A 19,986-nucleotide genomic window follows, 5' to 3' on the forward strand; every position below is an offset into this window, starting at 1 on the left:
ACATAAATGAAACATGAATACAAAGAGCTTGAGAGTACATAATTAATAGGTTCAGGTATAAATACAAATAGATGATATTAACCTCCCAAACTCATAGTGGTTACAAAAAATGGAGAAAATAAGAAACCCCCCCCCCAAAAAAAAATAAATGGAAAAAATCCTAACCGACATGGGCCATTGCATTATATCAATTATACACAGTAGCGTCAATAACTCCGCACCTCCATCCAAATAATTAAGGACAATAAAAGTAAGGTTTAGGAAAAGTCAGTTTAGCTTATATGAAAATGTTGAATAACTGGTCTCCAAGTTTCTTCATATTTAACTGAAGGGTCAAAGACAACACTTGTAATTTTTTCTAAACTCGAACAAGAAATAGTTTGAGAAAACCACTGAAATATAGTTGGAGGACTAATTTCTTTCCAATTCAATAGGATAGATCTTCTAGTCATTAATGTAACAAATGCAATCATCCGCCAGGCTGAGGGGGGATAAACGACTATTATCCACCATTGTTAAATGGAAAATTGCAGTAATAGGATGCGGTTGCAATTTCCTATTCAGAACTGTTGAAATAATACCAAAAATATCTTTCCGGTAATTTTGCAAATAGGGGCAAGACCAGAACATGTGGGTCAATGAAGTGACTTCAGAATGACATCTATCACTGGTTGGATTAACATAAGAATAAAATCGAGCGAGTTTACCCTTGGACATGTGAGCCCTATGAACAACCTGAAATTGTATTAGTCATGTTTAGCACAAATAAAAGAAGAATTGATTAATTGTAAAATTTTCTCCCACTGCTCTGTGGGTATAAGACAGTGAAGTTCTTTTTCCCATTCCTTCTTAATTATTTCTGATACTCCTGGCTGTATTTTCATGATCATATGATAAATGATGGCTACTAAACCCTTCTGGCAAGGATTCAGAGGTAGAATTTTTTCTGTAATGTCCATTGGACATAATTTCAGAAAATACTAACATTCAAGAAATTTCTAACTTGCAAGTATCTAAAAAAGAAGAGTTTTAGGCTGGATAGCTGTTCAAAGGACATAAAACTGTTATCTAAAAATAGATCACGAAAACATGCTATACCTTCTGTTTTGCATAACACAAAGGCTTGATCCGTAAAAGAGGGCTGGAAAAAGAAGTTAGATATAATAGGGCTTGATTATACAAGCCAAAGATTTTACGAAACTGAAACCATATTCTTAATGTATGTTTAACTATAGGATTAGCTATTTGTTTATTTGGTTTAGATAAAGCAAAAGGAAGCGAAGATCCTATAATAGAAAACAATGAGAAGTCTTGTACAGATTTACACTCCAAATTTACCGTTTGTACTATGACCGATTCTTGTGTCCAAAATATTAACTATCAGATGTTAACTGCCCAGTAGTAAAATCTTGGGTTTGGCAAAGCAAAACCACCTTCCTTCTTAGGCTTCTGTAAATATTTTTTACTTAATCTAGGATTTTTATTCTGCCACACATACGAGGGTATTTTGGAGTCAATAATATAAAAAAATTAGGAATAAAAATTGTTAATGCTTGGAATAAATATAAAAATATGGGTAACACTATCATCTTGTTAGTATTAATTCGACCAACCAATGACAGATAATGGGGACCACCTGGTAACGAGTTGCTTGATTTGTTCAATTAAAGGTAAAAAATTAACTTTAAATAAACCCTTATGTTTCTTGGTAATTTTGATACCCAAATAAGTAAACTGATCTGTGACAACTTTAAACGGTAAGTGTTTATAAATTGGAACTTGCATATTTAATGGAAATAATTCACTCTTATTAAAATTCAGTTTGTAGCCAGAAAAGCTACTAAACTGAGCAAGCAAGGATGAAATAGCAGGAATAGATCTCTCGGGATCAGATATGTATAGTAACAAATCATCAGCATATAATGATAACTTATAAGTCCCTGACCCACATGTAATACCAAAAATATTAGGTGATTCACGAATGGCAACAGCTAAAGGTTCCAAAGCAATGTCAAATAATAGAGGACTTAAAGGGCAGCCTTGCCTCGTACAACAGGACAACTGAAAAAAAGGAGATCTTTGACTATTTGTAAGAACCGAAGCCAAAGGTTTACAATACATTAATTTAATCCATGATATAAATTTCAAGCTAAAATTAAAATTCTGCAAAGTATAAAATAAATATAGCCATTCAACTCTATCAAACACTTTTTCAGCATCTAAGGAAATCACATTCTGTTATTTTAGATGAAGAATTATAAATTATATTAATTAATTTACTAATGTTAAAAGATGAAGAACAGTTTGTAATAAATCCAGTCTGATCTTCAGAGATAATTTGAGGTAATGCATTTTCTAATCTAGTGGCAAGAATTTTGGTAAAAATCTTAGAATCCGTATTCAGCAAAGCTATTGGCCGATAGGATGCACATTCAGTGGGGTCTTTATCTTTTTTAAGAATTGGAGAAATGGAGGCATCAGAAAAAGATTGTGGTTATTTACCTATGGTTAACGCATCTTTAAAAATTATAGAAAGCCAAGGAGCGAGTATAGAAGAAAAGGATTTAAAAAATTCAGCAGTATAACCGTCCGGACCAGGGGCTTTACTTGAATTTATTGAAAAAGGGAGTGGGTTCCCCTTTCCAGACCCTGCCCGGGGACTTGTGCCACTCCTCAGGGTTATATATGGAACCTCTCGGGCAGGGACAGGGAGTGGGTTCCCCTTTCCAGACCCTGCCCGGGGAGTTGTGCCACTCCTCAGGGTTATATACGGAACCTCTCGGACAGGGACAGGGAGTGGGTTCCCCTTTCCAGACCCTGCCCAGAGACTTGTGCCACTCCTCAGGGTTGTATATGGAACCTCTTGGACAGGGACAGAGAGTGGGTTCCTCTTTCCAGACCCTGCCCAGAGACTTGTGCCACTCCTCAGGGTTGTATATGGAACCTCTTGGACAGGGACAGAGAGTGGGTTCCTCTTTCCAGACCCTGCCCAGAGACTTGTGCCACTCCTCAGGGTTGTATATGGAACCTCTCGGACAGGGACAGGGAGTGGGTTCCCCTTTCCAGACCCTGCCGGGAGACTTGTGCCTCTCCTCAGGGTATATCTGGAACCTCTTGGACAGGGACAGGGAGTGGGTTCCCCTTTCCAGACCCTGCCGGGAGACTTGTGCCACTCCTCAGGGTTATATATGGAACCTCTGGGACAGGGACAGGGAGTGGGTTCCCCTTTCCAGACCCTGCCCGGGGACTTGTACCACTCCTCAGGGTTGTATATGGAACCTCTTGGACAGGGACAGGGAGTGGGTTCCCCTTTCTAGACCCTGCCCGGGGACTTGTGCCACTCCTCAGGGTTATATATGGAACCTCTCGGACAGGGACAGGGAGTGGGTTCCCCTTTCCAGACCCTGCCCGGGGACTTGTGCCACTCCTCAGGGTTGTATATGGAACCTCTTGGACAGGGACAGGGAGTGGGTTCCCCTTTCCAGACCCTGCCCGGGGACTTGTGCCACTCCTCAGGGTTATATATGGAACCTCTTGGACAGGGACAGGGAGTGGGTTCCCCTTTCCAGACCCTGCCCGGAGACTTGTGCCACTCCTCAGGGTTATATATGGAACCTCTTGGACAGCGCCAGGGACAAGCCATGAGATAAGGGAACCCATTTGAATGACAGCCCGACTGCATGCGGATTTTGGTGAATTTACCCGATAACTACAGAAAAAAGGAGAATCCCTTGCGTACTTTATAGCTCGTTTTAAGGATACGTGAGATTCTAATGCCGGCAAACCCCTGGACAGATCAGTGTGTCCAGCTGGCAGTGCAGACTTTTCTACACTGTCTCAGGCCCAAGCCGGCCCACTCCTTTAAGTTAACTAATCTCAATTCGCTGTGTCAGACCGGGCCCCGGGTGACATAAATTCTGATGAATGTGGAGCGCAATTGACTCTTTAAAGGGACTGGGGAAAAGCGAGAGCGTGCACAGAGAACCGGTAGTGAGGAGATGGAGTTCGGGTCCCGACGAAGAACCCAGAACGGGTGGCAGGATCGTGCGGACGGTGCAGATGAAGAGGACACTTGGCTAAGGATTGAAACGGGGTTTGTAGAAAGTGGGGACATTGGGCCAGAGATTGTCGCACTGCAATCACAGACAAGAATAATAAGAGGCAGGATGAGAGCCTGGATGACAGTGATACTCGACAGACTAACACATTTACTCTCCACAATCCCTTTGGTCCCGGATGGGGCAGGCCAGAGGGGACGGATCAGAGTGATAATCGACAGAGTACCTCATTTACTATCCACAATCCCTTTGGTCCCGGATAGTGCAGGCCAGAGGGGACGGATCACAGTGATACTCGACAGAGTACCACATTCCTTGATATCCCTTGATAGGGGAATCAAGGGATATGGGGACAAGGCAGGGACTGGGTATTGATAGTGAATGATCAGCCATGATCTCAGAATGGCGGTGCAGACTCGAGGGGCTAAATGGTCTACTTCTGCACCTATTGTCTATTGTCTATTTACTATCCACAATCCCTTTGGTCCCGGATGGGACAGGCCAGAGGGGACGGATCAGAGTGATAATCGACAGAGTACCTCATTTACTATCCACAATCACTTTGGTCCCGGATAGTGCAGGCCAGAGGGGACGGATCACAGTGATACTCGACAGAGTACCACATTCCTTGATATCCCTTGATAGGGGAATCAAGGGATATGGGGACAAGGCAGGGACTGGGTATTGATAGTGAATGATCAGCCATGATCTCAGAATGGCGGTGCAGACTCGAGGGGCTAAATGGTCTACTACTGCACCTATTGTCTATTGTCTATTTACTATCCACAATCCCTTTGGTCCCGGACAGGGCAGGCCAGAGGGGACGGTGATACAGGCGGCTGATATCAGGCTCACAACACAGGCAGGCTCTTTTCTCACTGCTGTAATCAGGTAGAAGGTACAAGAGCCTCAGAAGTCGCCCCTCCAGGGTCAGGAACAGTAACTACCCCTCAACCATCAGGCTGTGGAACAACACAGGATAACTGCACTCGCTTGTACATAGAGATGCTCCCGCAACAAATCATCGTACTGGGATTGTCTCAAAATGAGTGAAATAAGAGGTGGTTTGACTGAGACAGATCGCATTCCTGTCTCAGAATTAGAGAAATACAATCTCACAGGATATTTACAGCGGAAGGGCTGGAATGATGTTTCCCATAAGGTGTGGAACTTGCGCTCACAGACTTAAAATCTGAGGACAACTCAGCAGGACTGAGATGAGGAGAAATTTCCTCACCCAGAGTGCAGTGAGTCATTGCAATTATCTCCACAAGATTTCTAAATTGAATGGACATATCCTGAGGCTCAGGGGTGATGGGAAGTTGCAGGAAAGAGGTGCTGAGGTCAAAAGTCGAGCATGTTCTGAGTGAAGGGTGGAAGTGATGCCGGGGGCTGAATGGCCATGCCTTCTCATTTCTGATTTTCTGAAACACGAGTTTACCTTTGTGCTTCATTGTTTCTTGTCCTGTCAGATTGAACAGGGAGCGCTGAGTCCACCGGACATCTATCGGCAGCCGCTGCGGTTATTTCATGTTCTCGTTGTTTATTTGCATTGGCGAAGTTTGTTGTCTTCTGCACTCTGGTTGATCTTTCAGTGATCCAGATATAGTTACCGTTCTGTAGCTTTGCTCTGTATGTTTGTAGGAGTTTGTGGCGACTTATATGTACTCTGTTAGTTTTTGGAATAGACGCTTGGGGAATCTGAGGTGGAGGAGTATCTGGGGCTTATTTAAAATTATACATAGATATTATTCAAACAGTGTTTATTTGACAAGGGTTAATTCTGATATTGAAACTAACTGTTATTTTTGTGGTTTATATACAGAGAATTTATTTCATCTGTTTTGGAATTGTGAATATGTTAAAACATTTAGGGTTGATGTTTGTCAATTTATTAATGTGGATTTTACTTTTTGTTTTCAAAATGTCTTATTTGGGTTTACTAATAACACCAAATCTCATGGGTATCATTTCTCTATCATAAATCTTTTGTTAATTTACAGCAAATTATATATCCATAAATGCAATCACAGCAAAAAAAACCTTCATTTATATTTGTTACGTCAGATTTCAAACTATACGTTTATAGTCTGAGAATTTCCCGTAACCAGAAAGCTGTAAAGACTGTACAAATCTGTGAATGTTTTGGGTTATCACTGTAAATGTTCCTGCTTTGTGACTCCTCTTAGATACAGTTCCTTCTGTCCAACAGTATTTAGAGCGGATTTCCTCGTTTATTTGTATATTTAAAGTTAATAGTTATATATTTGTTGCTGCTTTTGTGTGATTCTCTGCATTTGTTAGCATATGTTTAGTGTTTCTGTTTTTGTTTGTGTTCAATAAAAAAATTTAAAAAATTGAAAATAATAATAAAATTTACTTTGAACTTTGAGCCTCGGGGAACTTGCTTTGATTCTGAGAACAAACTGTGACTGACATCTCCGGCTCCCAGTAACAGTCCGCCCTCGGACACGCTCACAGCCAATCAGAGAACACCACTGGGAGACTCTTGCCTCCATTGGCTGAGGAGTGTCAGTGGGCGGGAAGCTGGGCGGTCCGAAGTTTCGAACCGGGAACGAGTGGACCCGGTGAGAGACCCGAGATTGGGAGCAGCTCCCCGGGTAAAGGCTGCAACAGCGGCCGGAGTTTTGAATCCTTCCGATGTCGCAGTTTGTCCGCAGTTTCCTCCCGGTCCTGTCTCCTGCTGCTGGGATACGGGAGCTGGCCCGCAGCGGCTGCCGATGGAGCTCCGGAGTGTGAGTGCTCCCCTGTGCAAAAGGACAGGCTGAAGGTCAAGGGAGAACCAGGCGCAAAGGTAAACTCGGACTTTAGAAAATAAGAAACCGGAGCAGGACATTCAGAGGAGATCTTTATTCTTCTATTCAAACCTTCCTTCCCATTCAATGCTCTTCATTTAATATCGAACTCAAACAGTGAACAGACACAACACAGCCTCAGCCATGAATTTAAATGGCAGGTGTTGCAACAGTTTGAGCTTCATACCGGGGGCACGGAGCAAACAGGGTGTCACAAATGGAGGAATGTGGGAGTGTTGTATGTCTGAGCCCAGCTGTGTGTGTTTGTGTATCAGAATCAGGTTTAATATCACCGGCGTATGTGGTGAAATTTGCCAGCAATATTTAGTAATAAAAATTACAGATTACAATTAGTATGTGTAAAATTATATTTAAAATGTGCAAACAGTGAGGGAAAATTCTGAGGAAGTGTTTATGGGCACATTGTCCATTCAGACATCTGATGGTGGGGAAGAAGCTGTTCCTGAAATGCTGAGTGTGTCTCCAGGCCCCATGTACATCCTCCTTGATGGTAGCAATGAGCCGAAGGCATGTCCTGGGTTATGGGTGTCCGTAATGATGGATGTCACCTTTTTGTGGCATCATCTTTTGAAGTTGTCCTGGATGCTGTGGAGTCCAGAGCCCATGAAGGAGCTGGCTGAGTTTACAACTTTCTGCAGCATTTTCCGATCCTGTGCAGTGGCCTCTCCACACCAGGCAGTGATGCAACCAGTTAGAATGCTCTCCACAGTACATCTGTAGACATTTGCAATTGTCTTTAGTGACAGACCGATTCCCCTCAGTCTCCGAATGAAATATAGTCGATGTTGTTCCTTCATTGTAACTGCATCAATATGTTGGGCCCAGGATAGTTCCTCAGAGATGTTGACAGGCAGGAAATGGAATCTGCTCACCCTTTTCACTTCTGATCCCACGATGAGGACTGGTGTGTGTTCCCTCAACTTCCCCTTCCTGAATCCACAATCAATTCCTTTGTCTTCATGATGCTAAGTGCAAGGTTGTTGCTGTGACACCACTCAACTTGCTGATCTATCTCACTCCTGCACTCCTCCTCGTCACCGTCTGAAATTCCAACAACAATAGTTCTATTGTCAGCAAGTTTATAGATGAGCCTAGACACACAGACGTGGTGCAGAGAGAGTAGAGCAGTGGGCTGAGCACGCATCGTTGAGGTGTGCCGGTGTTGATTGTCAGCAATGTGGAGATGTTATTTCTGATGCACACAGACTGGGGTCTCCTGCTGAGGATCCAGTTGCAGAAGGAGGTACAGAGGCCCAGATTTTGGAGCTTGTTGATTACAATTGAGGGTCTGATTGTGTTGAACGCTGAGCTGTAATCAGCAGCCTGACTTGTGTATTGCTATTGTTCAGGTGATCAAAGGCTGAGTGGAGAGTCAGTGAGATTTTATCTGTTGTAGATATATTGTGGCGATCGGCAAATTGCACTAGGTCCAGGTCCATGCACAGACAGGAGTTGATTCTAATCATGACCAACACCCTCAAAGCTCTTCATCTCAGTAGATGTGAGCACCACTGGGGGATAGTCATGGATGCCTAAATTGCTTTTATCCTGGTGATCTAAGGCCGAGTGTGAGCCAGTGAGAATTGTTGACCGATTGTAGCGATTGGCAAATTGCAGTGGGTCCCTGCACACAGACAGGAGTTGATTGACCATGACCAGCCCCTCAAAGCACTTCATCACAGTAGTGAGCGTCACTGGGCGATAGTCGTTGAGGCAGGTCACCCTGGTATTTTTGGGCACTGGTATGATTGTCGACGTTTTGAAACGTGTGTGTGTGTGTACGTGTGTTTGCACGCTTGAGCAGAGAGACAGAGTACTTGAGGCTTTCCAGTTCGATGCAGGAATATTTCCAGTAATTGGTGTGCCTCGAAAGACGGGACACAGTGTTGGGCCGACCATTCAGATCAGAAAAAAATAATTTACCCAGCAGACTGAGCTCACAGCCCGCTCTTGTGTTACAGAGTTATTTACAAATTGAAATATACAATTTTAAATGTGCAAAGTAAATTTATTACCAAAGTATAGTCACATCACCATGTATAATTCTGGGATTTGATTATATTGTAAATTCAGTAAACTCAAGAACCATTATAAGATGAATGAAAGATCGCCCCCAACATGACAAACAAAACAACCATGTGCAAAGGACAACAAAATTAAAATACAAAAGAAATACAACTAATAAATAACCGAAATAAACATCAAGAACATGAGATGAAGAGCTGCTGACTGTGTCCATTAGTTGTGGGAATAGCAAAGTTTAGGGATTTGGTCTCAATTTATAAAATGTTTTGGTTTAGCGAATTTTTCATTATCATCTCCCATTCTCCTTAATTTTTTTTTATCCCTTCCATGACTGACAAAGTCTTTAAGGATCGGGATGAACTAGGTATTAAGTGTTTTTGGGACTTGTTTATCTCAGGATCTCTTGCATCATTTGACCAATTGCCAAATAAATTTGCACTCACAAAATCTCATTTTCACAGATACCTTCAAATTAGAGATTTTCTACGTTTCCAATTAGCTACTTTTCCTATAGGTCTTGATAAAAATTTACTGGACGATCTTTTAAATTTAAAACCTTTTGTTAATGGTTCTATTACCGGTATCTATAACTTGTTGATTGATTCTAGACAAGACCTTTTAGATAAAATAAAAAAACGCTTGGGAGGATGACCTAAATTGTCAGATTTCTGATGATAGATGGAATAAAATTCTTAAACGGGTTAATAAATCATCTTTCTGTGCTCATCATTCTCTTCTACAATTTAAAGTGGTTCATAGAGCTTACATTTCTAAACAGAAGCTCCAGTTTTTACCCGAATGTTTCTCCACTTTGTAATAAATGCAATTCTGCTGATGCCTCTTTAATTCATATGTTTTGGATTTGCCCTACAATTGAAAAGTTTTGGCGGGAAGTATTTCATACGTTTTCTCAACTTTTTAGGGTCCAATTTGACCCAAATCCCCTTACTACCTTGTTTGGTATTATTGCAAATGAAGATATAACTTTAAATCCTCCTAACCTACAGGTTTTAGTTTTTACCTCTCTTTTAGCAAGAAGAGCAATCCTGCTTAAATGGAGGGAGTCTACCCCTCCTACACATCTTCAATGGCTACGTGATATTATGTCATATTTAAATTTAGAAAAGATCCGCTGCTCTGTCTTAAATTCGAAACAATCTTTTAAAGATATTTGGGGACCTTTCCTAAATTACTTTTCCAATTTATAAATATTTATAAATACACTTTTATGTATATTTTTATCTTCTCTTCTTAAGTGAATGTTTTTTTTCTAATCATCCATTGTCATCCATCAGCTTTTTTCTTTGGTAGTTGGTAGGGGGTTGACTTTATATATATAAGACATTTCTTTTATGATGTATGACCTATCTTTAAATTTTTGATTACAGAGTGCTATACCTTTTGATATGCTATAACATTTTGATCAATTTTATTACAATATATGAATGTACCCAAGTTATGTTGGGATGTATCTGTGTGTTGCACTCTGTAAATATTTTTTTTTCTTCTGAATAAAAATATAGTAAAAAGAAAGAAGGACCTGTTGGTTGAGTGTAATAACTGTTCCTGAACCTGGGGTTGAGGCTCTTGGGGCTCATGCACCTTCTTCCTGATGGCAGCATTGAGAAGAGAGCATGGCCTGGGTGGTGGGGAACCTTGATGATGGATGCTGATTTCCTGCGACAGCACTCCGCAGAGATGTGCTCAGTTGTGAGGAGAGTTTTACCCGTGATGTACTGGGCCATATCCACTATGATGTGCTGGGCCATACTACTGAGGACAGACAGTTCCTGCTTGGAGCTGGTGTTGAGGGATCCGGTGAGATTCTCCGTCAGGTGAACACCAAGAAATATGGTGCTCTATACGATCTCTACCGAGGAGCCGTCAATGTTCAGCGGGGAGTGGTCGCTCCGTGTCCTCCTGAAGTCAACAACCATCTCTTTCGTTTTGTTCATATTCAGAGGCAGGTTGTTGGCTCTCCACCAGTCCGTTAGCCGCTGCACCTCCTCTCTGTAAGCTGACTCGTCGTTCTTGCTGTTGAGACCCACCATGGTTGTGTCATCGGCGAACTTGATGATGTGGTTCGAGCTGTGTGTTGCAGCACAGTCGTGGGGCAGCAGAGTGAACTGCAGTGGACTGAGCACACAACCCTGGGGGGCCCCCGTGCTCAGAGTGATGGTGTTGGTGATGCTGCCTCCCGATTCGGACTGACTGAGGTCTCCCAGTCAGGAAATCTAGGATCCAGTTGTAGAGGGAGGTGTTCAGGCCCAGCAGGCTCAGCTACTGTATGAGGTTGGTGGTGGGTGCTGGGAGATCCCCAGAGTCAAGATGGTTGGTGATGGTGTGGGAGACAATGTCCTGGTGTTCCTTACTGGGGTCCAGTTCGAGGGGTAAGTAGGAGGAGGTGCCTGAGAGTTGGTGATAGGCCTCAGCAAGGTAGGGGTCAGTCCGACAGAGTACTACAGCACCTCCCCTATCTGCGGGTTTGATGGTGAGGTTTGGATCAGTGCAGTGGGGGTGGAGAGTCCAACGTTCAGAAGGAGTGATGCTGGAATTGGAGAGAGGACGTTGAAGTCCAGATGGTTAATGTCCCGTCAACAGACTTCGTGGGGTCCTGTTCAAATTCCCGTGGCTCCTATGAGCCCCTTCTGAGGTCAGCACATCTTTTCTTAGACATGGGGCCGGAAACTGCTCACAATGCTCCAAGTGAGGCCTCTTTGTAAAGCCTCACCAATGCGTCCTTGCTTTTCCTCTCGAAGTGAATTCAACATCACAGAGAATTTCCTCAACATCGACTCAACCTGCAAATTATCCTTCAGGGAATCCTACACGAGGATTCAGAAGGCCCTTTAATTTTTTTATGTTTTTTAATACTTTTTCCAGTTACAAAACGGTCCGCCCTTTTATTTCTTCTACCAAAGTACACGACCATGCCGTCCCCGAAATTCAGTCCTTCATCCATTGGTGTCCTCTGTAAATCTTTCTACAGGAAAGAAACAGCAATTTGTGTCCGGGAATTCTCAATCACAACACACCTCTGTCCGGATATTTAAGGAGTGACCAGATATTTCCATTGCAACACCAATACATCGATTGTTGATCCTTGAAGTAATGTCTCATCTCAGCCGGAGACGTGACTGAAATATTTTCGATGTAACTCAGTGAAATCCACTGGAACCGGGCGCTGAGAACACAAGTAACAGAAGTAAGGCTGTTTACAAGCGGGGGATGAGCGGTCTCCGTTTTCTAAAGAAGCCGAGATCCTTGAATGTGTCAGGCAGGATGCTGGAGATGTTTTACCAGTCTGTTGTAGCGACTGCAGTCTCCTTTGCCGCTTTATGTTGGGGGAGCAGCATCGGTGCTGTGATGCAAAATGAACTCATCAGAAAGGTTGGAACCGTCCTTGGCCACAACCGGGGCTCTTTCGAGTGAGTGGTGGAGAGGAGTGGTGTCACTAAACAAATGGTCATCCATTACGGACAATCGGACACATCCTCTCCATGACCGATTGCACAGGCAGCTTTCGAACAGACTCACTCAGCACTGCTGTCACAAGGACCGTTACAGAAGCTCTTTCCTCTCAAACGTAATAACCATATACAACAGTTCATCTGCTAACCGGCCACCCACAGCTCCAATCTGTTCATTAAATTTGCCGACAGCACCACATTGATTGGCCCAATCTCAAACAATAATGAGGTGGCCTGCAAGGAAGAAGTCATCTCTCTGACACACTGGTGTCGAGAAAACAACCTCTCCTTCGATGTCGAAAAATCAAGGGAGCTGGTTGTGGATTACAGGTGGAATGGAGACGAGCTAACCCCTAGAGACATCAGTGGATCTGGGGTGGAGAGGGTAAACAGCTTTAAGCTCCTCGGGACCCTCATCACTGAGGACCTCACGTGGTCTGTACACACAAGATGTGACTCTTTCACCTCAGACGGTTGAGGAAATTTGGTATGGCCCCCCAACTCCAAAGATCTTTCTACAGGGGCATAATTGAGAGCATCCTGACTGTCTGCATCACTGCCTGATATGGGAACTTTACCTCCCTTAATGGAAGGGTTCTGCAGAGAGTGGTGCGGGCAGCCCTGCGCTTCTGTAGTTGTGAACTTCCCATGATTCAGGAAATTTACAGAGACAGGTGTGTAAAAAGGGTCCGGAGGATCATTGGGAACCTGAGTCCCGTCAATCACAATATATTCCAGATGCTACCGTCGGGGCAAAGCTACCGCAGCGGAAAAGCCAGGACCAAGGCTCCGGGACAGCTTCTTCCACCAGGAATCAGACTGCTTAACTCACGCTGATTTGAGTGCATTTCTATGTCACCTTGACTGTTCTGTTTATCATAAATTATTATGAATTACTATGATTGCACATCACACATTTAGACGGAGTAACAGTTTTACTCCACATGTATGTGAAGGATGTAAAAAAATAAAGTCAATTTAATATATCTTTCTGCGACAGATCATAGTTCAATAGTCTCTGCAATATTGTTTCATGCATTATTATTGCACATTGGTACAGTATTACTGTGTATGTTATTATTCTCTATTTTTTGTAAAGTCTTCACACTGTTAAGTCCGATTTTAAATATTGCTGCTGTAACGAAAGAATTTCCCACTCGGGATCAATAAAGTATTTATTATTATTATTCTCCAGCCCTATATCTCTTTCACCGACTTCACCGCTCTTGACTTCACGCCTCCCCCTTTCCCGTTTTCACCTATCACCTCACGTCGCCCCACAATCTGACTCCCGCCCTTCCTTTCCAGTCCTGAAGGGTCTCGGTCTGAAACGCCGACTGTTCACTCCTCTCCAGAGTCGCCGCCTGCCCCCCTGAGTTCCTCCAGCATTTTGTGTCTGTTGCTTTGGGTTCAGGATCTGCAGATTCTCGCCTGATAAATCATTGCGCATGCGTGGTCGTCGCCACCAATCCCGACTATCGCGCATGCGCCAAGTAGCAGAGGCTGACAACCACCGGCTTCCGGCCGGGTTCTGATTCACCGGCGTCTGAAACGCGACCGAAGGACAATTACTGTGATTTCCAGCAACACTGGTGCTGCACCCTACGACGCTCCTGGTCCTCTCCCTCTCTCTCAGCCCCATGATCCGTACCCGGCCCGGAGAGATTTCGACTCCCCGGCGTTGGTGCCGCCGCCGCTTATTTTGCGGCGCATGCGCATTCTCGGGCCTTTCGATGCGGCCAGGGAGGTTTCTCCCTCCCTCCCTCCCCCCTCTCTCCCTCCCTCCCTCTCACCCTCTCTCCCTCCCTCCCCCTCTCACTCCCTCCCTCCCCCCTCTCTCCCTCTCCCTCCCCCCTCCCTCCCTCCCTCTCTCCCTCCCTCCCTCTCTCACCCTCTCCCTCCCTCCCCCTCTCTCTCCCTCCCTCCCCCTCTCTCTCCCTCTCTCTCCCTCCCTCCCTCCCCCTCTCTCTCCCTCTCCCTCCCTCTCCCTCCCTCCCCCTGTCTCTCCCTCCCTCCCCCTGTCCCTCCCTCCCCCTGTCTCTCCCTCCCTCCCCCTCTCTCTCCCTCCCTCTTCCTCTCTCTCTCACTCTCTCCCTCTCCCCCTCCCCAGCTTAATGGGGCATTACCGCCACCTTCTGCTCCGGAGTATGCGATGGACTCACATTCTAAATCCCTTCACCCAAACGCACACATACACATACCCTAACCTACACTTTATCCTCCCCATCCTAGTACCCTATTTTTGTTTATCCATCATATCCTATAAAAAAACCCTGTACCCCTTAAGAAAGCTAAAAATACCCTGACCTGTGTTCTTCCACCCATGCCCAGCAACCCTTTTAATGTGAATTCCTGCACCCCCAATGCACCCCCAATTCCCTTAGATTAATTCTCATCATCTCTATCTGTATCCCATACTTCTTGCAACTCAGAACTACATGCTCTACTGACTCCTCTTCCTGACATTCCTCACACAGTCCTGTCTGGTGTTTCCCTACCAATTTCAGTGTTTGGTTTAGTCCACAGTGCCCCAGCTTTAACCTTGTCCACACAATTTCCTCTCTTCTGTATCTACTTCCTACCCTAGTACCTGCAACACTTTTATGTATTTGATATAAATGCCTCCCTTTCCCCTCCCTGTCCCTCCTTTCTTGCCACATCTGGTTAATTTTTTCCCCGATTACACACTTAACCTCTGCTTTACTAATACTAATGTGCATTTCTATAATTTCTTTCTTTATTGCCCTCTTTGCAAACTCATCCACCCTTTTGTTGCCCTTTAACCCCTACATGAGCTGGAACCCATAGAAATTTAACCTGACCTCCCTGATTTGGAACTCTTGTGACTGACTGAAGGACTTCATGAAGTACATCTTGCCGGCTGTTTGAGTGAGAAGACCTGAAACTCGCCAGTACTGAAGATGAATCTGAGCATATCAATGCTTTGACTAGTTTAGATTTCTCCCCCCATCACAATGCAACCAACACTGCCATCATCTCCACTGGACACACCGCTAACTTATCAGATGTTCTTCTGCTGATTGCAATTGCTTTTGCTGGTATAGCCACCCCAAATCCTGTCACTCCTGTCTCAGGTTCCTTAGCACCATCTGTATAGACCTGAGTATAATCACTATACTTTTCCATCACATAACAGTTAAATGCACTTACCAAATCAATTTTATACTTTCCTTTCCTTTTTCCCTCTAACAAATGCCAGTCTACGTCAGGCCATACCAGCTTCCATGGAGCTACAACTGGATAAACTACTGAAGGACTTATCCTTAAATCAAACACTCCACATGATCTAGCAATATCATTCCCTACGCGACTAAAGTTTTCCCTCTGTAACCACCCATTTTCCCAGGACTCCTGCAACACTCATTAAGAAGGGCGAGAATCATTGTGTCCCTGCAAATTAACCCAGTAGTTTGCCATCAATTGCGTCCTTCTCAATTCCAAAGGCATTGTTCCCATTTCTAACTGCAGGGCTGATACTGGTGATGTTTTAAAAGACCCACTGCACACTTTCAAAACCTGAGCCTGAATCACATCCAGTTTCATTATAAGAGACCTGGCTGCTGATCCATATGCTACACTTCCATAATCCAACACAGATCTTACTAAAGCCACATACATTCTCTTCAATGCTGAACAACTTGCTCCCCATTCCCTAGCAGTCAAACATCTCATCACGTTTATTACTTTTTTACAATTCTCGTCAACTTGCCTGATATGGTCTGCCCATGTTAATCGTGAATCAAATATAACTCCCAGAAATTTAAATGATCCAACCCTTTCTAATTCAATCCCATACATCCTTAACTTCTTCCCTACTTCAATTCTTTTCCTAGTGAAAAATACAGTTTGAGTTTTTTCCACTGAAAATCTACATCCCCAATCATAACCACACTCTACCAATTAATCAATTGCTCCTTGTAGTTTCCTGATTATATGCTCCGTGTTCCTGCCTCTTTTCCACAAGCCCCATCATCTGCAAACAGTGACCTACCTATATCCACCGGTACCTTTGTGAAGACATCATTGATCATGATGATGAAAAGTAACGGGCTAATCACTCTACCCTGAGGTGTGCCATTTCCCACTGTGGACTGTATTGACAATTCTGATGCAATCCGAACTTGAATTTTTCTACCAAACAAAAAATCTTTAATCCAATTAAAAACTCTCCCTCCAACCCCCATCTTGTGCAGTTTAATTAATAATCCTTCCTTTCGCGTCATAATGATAGGCTTTATCAATGTCAAAAAACACTGCAACTACTGATTCTTTACTTGCCTGGGCCTTTCTTATTTCAGTCTCTAAACTTATCACTGAGTCCATGGAATTCCTTCCCTTCCTAAAACCACTCTGATAACTTGCCAGCATTCCTCTCTTCTCAAGATCATATGATAACCTTTCAGTTATCATCCTTTCCATTACCTTACATATACTTGATGTTAGTGCTTTTGGCCTGTAGCTAGTGGGTTTTGACGGATCCTTGCCAGGTTTCCTTATTGGAATTACTACTGCTTCTTTCCATGCACTTGGCAATCTTCCCTCCTCCCACACTCTGTTGTAACAATGCAGTAACTTCAAGAGCGCTCCTTCTCCTAGATTTTTTAGCATAATGTAGCGTATTAGATCTTTCCCTGGGGAGGTTGGTCTCGATCTCTTTATTGCTCTCACCATTTCTGCCAAAGTAAATGGATCATCAGTTATATCATCTGTTTCTTCCCTCCTGTTTAACGCACCTGGGTATTGACTCATTGTTCTTTCCCTTCTCCTTCTCCCTTCTTCAGAGAAATCTTCTGAACTGTGTATCTTTACAAATGACTTGGCCATGATCTCAGCCTTATCCCTGCTGGAGACTGCTGTTTCCTCCTCAGATATCATTACTGGATGCTCCCAATCCCTTCTATTGCCCCCCATCCTCTTAATCATTCCCCATTCCTCTCCCACAGGCGTTGTTCTTCCTATTTTGTTGCAAAAACTCCTCCAACTTGCCCTTTTAGCTTGACGTATACTTCTCACCACTGCCTGTGCCTTCTTATATTGAAGCAAATGCTGCATAATGTGGGTTCTTTTAACTAGCCTGAATGCTCTGTTTCTGTTTTTTTACAGCCTGACCACATTCCTCTGCCCACCATGGCACTATTTTTCTATTCATCCTATTTTCAGTCCTGGGTATAAATCCTTCTGCTGCCATAATAATTGCTGAAGTCACCTGACTGTTTAATTCATCTATATCTCCAGAAATGTCAATCCTTGTCAATGCTTCTTCAGTTAACTTCTGGAACTTACCCCAATCTGCTTTTCCAAACACCCACTTTGGGACTACCCCACCTGGTCTTATTTCACCTCTTTCACCCACTGAACATAAAACTGGTTAGTGATCACTACCTACTGTTGAAGCAGTCCAAACTCCCCAGTTACTGATGACAGCCAAGACATAAGACACTAACGTAATATCTAATACCGACTCAGTTCTTGTTGTTATGTTTATCCTTGTTCCTCTCCCATCATTCATACACACCAAATCCCTTTCTTCCATCAAATTTTCAATTACAGTTCCATTTGAATCTGTAATCGGATCCCCCCATATTGTGGTGTGAGCATTGAAATCTGAACACCACACTATGTCTATTTTGTCCTTGTATCCTTAGTAGGCTGTCCAAATCCAACCTTTTACATGGATTGTAGTAGTTAATTATAACCACTCCCTCCCCTCTCTCCCATATTTTCACCACTATGTATTCCTGATCGTTTCCTTTTTCCAGTACTCGAAATGGTATACCTTGCTTGATTAACATAGCACAACCTCCTCCTCCCCCTAGATTTTTATCTTTTCTTATCATTGTATACCCATGTACCACAAAGTCTAAAGCTGGTTTCAACCAAGTTTCCTGAATACACACTACATCTGATTTTAAAACCATTTCCTTAATAAATTCCTTAAATTCCTGGCCATTGGCCAGTAAACTCCCTGCATTCCATTCAAAAGAATCACCATAATGAGTACTAACCAAACTATGACACGTCCTGGCTTGACTGATTAGTGAGGTTCTCCCTGACTTCTTCCCATGTCAGTCCTACTAACACTAAATGGTTTACTGCTGCCTTGACCACCAGCTGAATTTTGTCACTTTTTGACTTTACCTCTGCCGTACAATTAATGACTCCTGCAATGAATGTTACCAGAGCTTTTTTTCCCACACATAAATCCTGTCTGCATAAACTCTTTGCTGCATCTCTTGCATCCCAATTGCTCTCTGGTCATTAGGAGCATTATTCTGTTCTCTGGACATTCTTACAGCTCCTGCATAAGTGATCTTTCTTTTCACTCTTATTTCTTGAATTTTAATCTCCCGTCTCATAACCTCACACCCACTATATGCCACATTATGAGCTCCTCCACAATTACAGCATTTTGGTTGCACTCCTGTTCCGCACTTTCCATATTCATGAACATCCCCACATCTAGCACATTTCCTCTGCCTTTTACAGTTTTTAGCTATGTGTCCAAACCTTTGACAATTATAGCACCTCAATGGGTTTGGCACATATACCCTTACTGGGTAACTCATGAAACCCAGGAAAACTTTACTTGGCACTCTTGCTTCTTCAGATTCAATCAATACTGTTTCACTTTCCTTTTTCATTCCCTCCTTTGTTGTTTTCAGTCTTCGAACATTAATTACTTTCCCCCCTTTGATATTCCTCTTCAACTCTTCCATGTTTATACTCATTGGTACACCCGTGATCACTCCCTTACAACCACCATTTCATGCTCCCACCCTCCCTGTATATTCCACCTTGCATTTTCCTATCTCTTTTAGCTTGAGTGCTTTCTCAAGTTGTTCCTCATTCGCACATCTTACCAATAGATTGCCATCATTAAGGACTTTTGCAAATACTATTTCCTCTATCTTACTTGCCAGAGTTGTTGTTAGCACAAACGGGTTCATTTCCTTCATGTGTCCTTGCGCCTTCTCATTAAACCCATTTATGACAACACCTCCCCTCTCAACTTGTTCATCTTCCTTACTTTCAGAACTCTCTCCACTGTCATTTCTTATTCTTTTATTCCCTTTGTCTTGGTTTTCATTCATCCATCCCCTCACTATCTCCTTATTCCTTTTTGTTTCTCCCTTCACAATAATCCATTTCTCCCCAGCTGCCTACCTCTGCTCCCAAATCCCTATCCCACTCCTTCTCCACTCTCTTTCCCTCAGCCCCTCCTCTCACCTTGTCTGCCTTTACCAGACCCAGGCAACCCGCTCCCAGCAATTCCCACTCCTTCCCCACTCTCTTACCCTCAACAAGTTCCAAACCACATTCACACATGCACCACCACCTTCCAACCTCTCAGCCCCGCCCACAACCAACCCAACAACACCGGGAGGTTTCTCTTCGTGAGGGTTTCTGGGTAAAGAGGCAGCCATGGGCAATAGTACCGGTGTTGTTCCGTACATTCGAAGGAAGTGCGAGCGGATGTATCTCCTGAACGTTGCCGTGCTCCACTATGTAAATCCGAGGATTATGAACTCCGAACGAAAATATAGTTCCCAGTTAAGCTCGGTTGAAGAGTTTACC

General features: G+C 43.6%; 1 protein-coding gene across 1 annotated transcript in view; it reads right to left on the minus strand.

Annotated features, from left to right (window-relative positions):
* Positions 1–19,986, minus strand: part of LOC132385993 (E3 ubiquitin-protein ligase TRIM39-like) — a 196,369-nt gene that overhangs the window by 29,996 nt on the left and 146,387 nt on the right. The gene's annotated exons all lie outside the window — the stretch shown is intronic.

Source organism: Hypanus sabinus (assembly GCF_030144855.1).
Source record: "Hypanus sabinus isolate sHypSab1 chromosome X2 unlocalized genomic scaffold, sHypSab1.hap1 SUPER_X2_unloc_9, whole genome shotgun sequence".
Classification (NCBI taxonomy): Eukaryota; Metazoa; Chordata; class Chondrichthyes; order Myliobatiformes; family Dasyatidae; genus Hypanus; species Hypanus sabinus.